The following is a 6,162-nucleotide window of genomic DNA, read 5'->3' as shown; positions in this document are numbered from 1 at the left end:
GATTGTTCCAAGCAGAAGTATAACACAATATGTTATTAATATCAGGGTTAGTTAGAATTATGTTATAAACTTCTAGTCGGGATCAATGATTGTCTTGGGGCTTTTCTATCCTCTTTTTTTCTTTCTATTATTTCAGGGGCTTCTGCAAGGATTTAACGAAGAATTTCTCCAATGATTCCACCAGGGACTTATTCTTCCATGAATTTCTCAAGAATATCTGTCAGTTACTTCTCCAGAGATTACTTCAAGGATGGCCTGAGGGATTCCTCCCAGTGATTGATTGATCCAAGGCTTTTCCTGCTGTATTCCTTCTGGAATTACTCCAGTCATTTATTATGGAATGTCACCAGAGATCCGTTCAGGTATTCTTCCAGGGATTATTTTAGGTAATCATCCAGGGTTTTGTAGGGATTCGTTCATGTATTCCTTCAGAACTCCGCTTGGGATTCCTTCACGAATTTCTTCAATACTTCCTTTTGGAATTTAATTTGAGATTTTTTTCAGGAGTTTTCACTGGGATTTCTTCAGGAATTCCTTCAGGGATTACTCCACAAATTTTTGAAAATCTTTTGAGGAGTTTGTTATCGAGTTCTAGAAGAATTACAGGAATTTTTAACGGAATTTAGAAGAATTTTAGGAATTTAAAGCTAGTCGCGCATTAGGGTCATTATGACCCAGACAGGCACACTCAACGTGCACTACGTCAACGAGGGAGCGGCAGCTAATACACGAAGAAGGTTAAAGGTTAGATTTAACTTGGAAATTTTTCCACATTCTGATCGAATCCCAGATCTGTCGCAACTTTTTTAGCGGAACTCTTGAGCGAATTTTAGGCGGATTAGTTGCAGAGTTTATCCTGAGTCAAATTTTCATAGAGATCCAAGCAACAAGAATACTTTCAGATTTTTTTCTGAGAACTCAACACAGAGAACAGACGAACATGCTCGAACAAAATTGCTTGAAAATCTTGTGTTAAGAAAAAAAAAACAAGCTCAGTAGCGGCATTCCCCTTGATAATTTTTCAGGAATTCTTGCGGGGATTGCTCCAGGGGATTGCTGCTGGTATTCATTCAGGGATTTCTGGTGGAATGCACTAGGAAGTCTTGCTGGGTTTCTTCAAGAAATTTCCTTTGAGTATCGTGCACAAATACTTGGAGGACTCCTAAGAGCAGTTGCTGAAGAAATTCCAGCTGAAATTGTTTGTGAAATCTCAGCAAGAATTCCTGAAACTTAGTAGGAATATCTGAAGGAATCCTAGCAGGAACTTGACTTAATTTCAACAGACTTGTAACCGTTCGTAAACTATTCTTGAGGATTTGGTTGAAGCACGGTGGCTTAAGGCGAAACTGGAAGCATTTCCTCATTTTTTTGGTTTTTGATTTTTTATTAAATAACGAAGCAATACTTTCAAAATCGGTTGTCGTGCACATGTAGAAGAGCATGGATCAAGGTATCTTCTGTTTTTTTTTTGTGGTGGAAAAAGTTTTCCATTTTTGCAGAAACCATTTTTTTGTGAATTTTTGTTTAAAAATGGTTTCTGCAAAAACGAAAAACATTTTCCACCACGAAAAAAAATCAGGAGATACCCTGATCCATACTCTACATGTGCACGAAAACCGATTTTGAAAATATTGCTTCGTTATTTTATAAAAAATTAAAAACCAAAAAGTGAGGAAATGGATCCAGTTTCGCCTTAAGCGCCACTCTCAAAGAGAGACCACCGGTCGTGTTGAAATTTGCCCGACTTTGTAAGAGACTATTTCACTCAGGGACGGTTTTGAACGGTTCGTGGTAAACGGCAGAATTTCTTCGAACGCAAATTAAACTCCAACTCTTTCACAGGCTAAAAGATACTTAGGGAAAACCGAAGGGATTCTTACTCATCCGAGCGAAGTAACGGAACTAAAATGTAACGGAAGGTAGTGAGTATGTTTATTCATTTAAGCGATGTGAAACGTAACGGAACTAAACGAAATTTCAAACTTTCTACTATTTATTCTAGGAATTCATTCGTGTTGGACGGAAGATATTCATACGGGATGGAAAAGAGCAAACATGGCCATATATAAAAAAGCTCTTCACGTACCTGCGCAGGTTTTTCGACGATACGATGCTCGGTGACGGGGACGTAGCTCGAAGATGGCGACGACTTCGACGTTCGGAGATGGCGGTCAGCAATGGTGTTCGCCGGCGTGACCGTGCTGCGATTTGGCGCGCAGCGACGACGAAGGACCCGTGTGCTTTATGGCCGAATTACCGGTGCGGAGGGAGTGGCGGCTGGTTGGAAGCTTCCGATTCGTTCTGCTCGAGAGGGACACGGCGGATGCCGCTTGTACCCGGGAGGATCCTCCTCCGGTCAATAGGAAGGCACTAAAAGCTCAGCGACCCGGCTTCGCGTACTTACCCAGATAACCAGTCATCGTATAAGATGTTGCATAAGATGATAAAGTGGAGGCCATATGCGTGCATGCCTATATTTAGGCGCATGTAAAATGTACGCATATCGCCTCCACTTTAACATCTTATACAACATCTTATACGATGACTGGTTGACTGGGTAGATTCCAGCTATGACCGAGCGGGGAATAGTACGTTTCCTATTTTCCGAATTTGGATCGGATTCGCGGCGTGCTATTGACGACACGCTTCAGCGAATCGCCTCTCGTACTCCGGTCCACGGGGATTGACGGACGGACCTTACCTTCGGCTTTTGGCGACCGACGGGATAACTTCGCTACGATAATGGACGAGCGACTTCACTCACGCCTCCGTTTAACTGCCTTCTGGAGGCGGGCCTTTGCTGGGCACACGGGTCGCGAAGATTCAGACGGAAATGGCGGTACACTCCACCAGAAGTTCCCCGATTCGGCGAAGACGGTTGCCGAACGAAATTCACAAAAACCAGCCGTACGAAAAAAGCGCTGGGCGCTACACGTCCAACAGGAACTACTATTAGATTTAAGCACTTAAACTTTAATTAGAATTTAATTACCTTTTTTCGTAGATAGTTCCGTGACTCAATAAAAATTCAGCAGAAACCGCGAAATCTCGGACCTCGGTCCACTCAACGTGAAAGAAAGACACCAAAAACGTTTAACATCACTTTAACATTAAGAAACTCACTCACTACTTTTACCTTTAATTTGCAAAAATAACTTGCACCGTAATAAACTTCAATTAACTTCAACTCAATCTTAGACTGAACTCAAACTCAATATAACTTTCGAATAACTTGGACTTAACTCGCGCACTTCTGCTTTCCAGCCGTACTCGTAGCGAAATGACCGAGTCAGAATGTCGTTTGCGCCTCGAAACTGTGCCGCTTTTCAAAAGTCCCACTATTGAATTAGATGACTATTATTAAAAATCGCGCCAACATTTTCTGCATGGCGATTTTCATGCATGGCGACAAATTTGCAGTATGACTGTAATTCGCCAGAAAGTAGATACGCGCCATTAGCATTATGCTATAAAAGTTCAAATCACGTAAGCTTTTACAAACGCTTCGACATACATAAGCATAAGTAACAGGCATGGACCAATTTTACGAACAAATAAAATATTTCTTTATCGTTAACATTAATACAACACAAATTGAAATAAATTTTATTCTATTTATTTATTTTATTCCATTAAATTAAACTAAAAAACGCAAAACGTTACAGACTTTTCCAGAAGATTTCTCCAGCAATTTATCTTGGAATTCCTCCAAGAATGCCTGATGGGTTTCCTCCGAAAATTCCTTCTACAATTCCTCCAGGATATTTCTTAGGATTCCTCTATGTAGTCTTTTCGATTTTTTTTCTCAGAAATTTCTGTTATGTTTCCTTCAGAGATTACTTCAAGGATTCTTCTAGAAATTGCTCTTGGTATTCCAGTAGATACTACTGGGATTCCTTCAGGAAATCCTACCAGAAATTTCTTCGAGAATCCTCAAGGATTGTCAGTAGGAATATTTGCAGTCCTCCAGGGATTTCTGAAGGTTTCCCTGAAGGTAGTGCATGAAAAAACCTAGAATAAATCATAAAAGATTCTAGCCAGAAATAGGAATCCTAAGTAGTTTAGAGAAAATCAGGAAATAACAATTCTAGAGCAATCCCACCAGTTGTTCTAAAATATTCTCAAGATGATTTCCAGCAGGAATACTACTGGAGAAAACCAAGAATAAATCAGAGCAAGAGTCCCTGGAGGAATCCCAGCAAGAATTTCTAGTGGTAATGCCGAAAGAATTCTTGGATGAATCCTTGCAGAAATTTATGAAGGAATCCAATGGGGAATTCCTGGAGGAATCGTTGGAAAAATTAAATATTTTTCTGAAAGTATCCTCCTCGGAGAAATCCCAAGTAGTCTAGAATCCAGGAATCCAGGAAGTAGCAATCTTGAAGTAATCCCAGCAGTATTTCCTAAAATAATCTCAAGAGCATTTCTAGTAGGAATACTACATTTCTGCAGAAATCCATGAATAAATTACAGCAAGAGTCCCTGGAGGAATCCCAGCAAGAATTTCTAGTGGTAATGCCGGAATAATTCTTGGATGAATCCTTGCAGAAATTTATGAAGGAATCTGAAGGGGAATTCCTGGAGGAATCGTTGGAAAAACTCTAAATATCTGAAAGTACCCTACTTGGAGAAATTAGTTTGAAGAAATTCTTGGAGAAACTCCTGGAAGAATTCATGTAGAAATTTTTGGAGGTGTTTCTTGAGAAGTTTCAGTAGAAATTTCTTAGAGGCAATCCTAGACATATTTTTGGAGAAATCCTTCTGGAATTCCTCCAACAATACCTAATGAGATTCCTGTAAAGTCTAAACACTTTTGCTGGGATTACTTCAGAGATTTCTCCAATTATTCTTATAGAAATTCTTTTTTACGATTCCTCCAGAGCTTTCTACTAGGATATTTCTACTAGGATTTCTCTAGGAATTCATGCTGAGGTTTCTCAAGCATTTTCAGCTGGGATTTTTCCAGTAATTACTGTTGGGAATCCTCCGAAAATTCCAGTACGATACCCAGCTAGAATTTCCTGAAAAATTCCCAAACATTGGGTTGTATCAGATAATTAAGAATAAATCCCAACAGCATTCCTGAAGCAATACCAGCGAGAATTCATAAAGGAATCTCATCATAATTTACAACTTAATTATTGGGAATATTCCACGAAAATTTCTGTAGTAGACCTCGTAGAAATCCCCGAATGAATAACAGCAGGAACTCATTTGCCTAAATAAACACGAAAAAGAAAAGGAAGGAAAAGGGATAACTTGCCCCGTCATTTATTCCGCTCTTTCTCGTGTTTATCAAAGAGAATGAGTGAGAAAAAATAAAAGGCTGCATATGCCTAGTAGGCCTAGTAGTAGCTGTAATTGCATGATGTATTGCAGCAATAATTCGTGCAGGAAGTTCCCTCCAGCTACAAAATTTCTAATGCGATTTCTTCATGGACTCCATACAAAAAATAATCTTAGGATTTATTAGAGATGCATGCTCTGTTCCACTAACAGCATTATTCCAAAAAGGAAGTGTATTTCATCACATATAACAACTTTGTAGAGTATACGAAAATTTTCAAAAATCCCTAGAAAACGTTATAACAAAAAAAAAACTATGCTAAGGGACCGTATTCAAAAAATGACATATTTTTAACGGGGACTCGAAGGGGACATGAACTTGGAACATAAAACACTCAGTAGATAAAACAAAGTTTGCCGGGAACAGCTAGTATGTTAAAGTAACTCTAAAATTTTTGCATAAAAGAGAGTTTGTTCGGAAAACTTTCCAAAAATACATTTTGAATTAATAAAATGAATGAAAGAGCTGCTCCTTGCATTCCTCAAGGATTTCCTTCTAGGATGCATCCTGGATTTTCTTCTGATATTACACCGGAAGTTCATTCTTCGATTATTCCCATAATTTCAACCGGGATTCCTCCAATAGTTATTTCCGGAATTACCTGCACTCCAGAGATTTCTTCATGAATTTCTTTCAGGATTTCTTTGGAAATTCCATCGCTTTTACCTCTTAACCCATCCTGAAGGAACCCCAGGATTTCTGCCAGAACTCCACCTGAGACTCCGTTAGGAGTTCCTTCTAAGATTTCTTCAGGGTTTTTTGGATTCATTATTGTGCGTTGCATAAAAAGCATTATCAGAAGCGTTTCAACATGT

The 6,162-nt window shown here is 39.2% G+C and overlaps 1 protein-coding gene across 1 annotated transcript in view; it reads left to right on the top strand.

Annotated features, from left to right (window-relative positions):
* The window catches only part of LOC109417418 (dedicator of cytokinesis protein 1), a gene marked incomplete in the record, with an annotated part of 110,628 nt that overhangs the window by 68,922 nt on the left and 35,544 nt on the right, over positions 1 to 6,162 (top strand).

The sequence above is a fragment of the Aedes albopictus genome, chromosome 1, assembly GCF_035046485.1.
Source record: "Aedes albopictus strain Foshan chromosome 1, AalbF5, whole genome shotgun sequence".
Classification (NCBI taxonomy): Eukaryota; Metazoa; Arthropoda; class Insecta; order Diptera; family Culicidae; genus Aedes; species Aedes albopictus.
The sequence above is the reverse complement of the archived record's forward strand: the minus strand, read 5'-3'. Positions and strand labels throughout refer to the sequence as shown.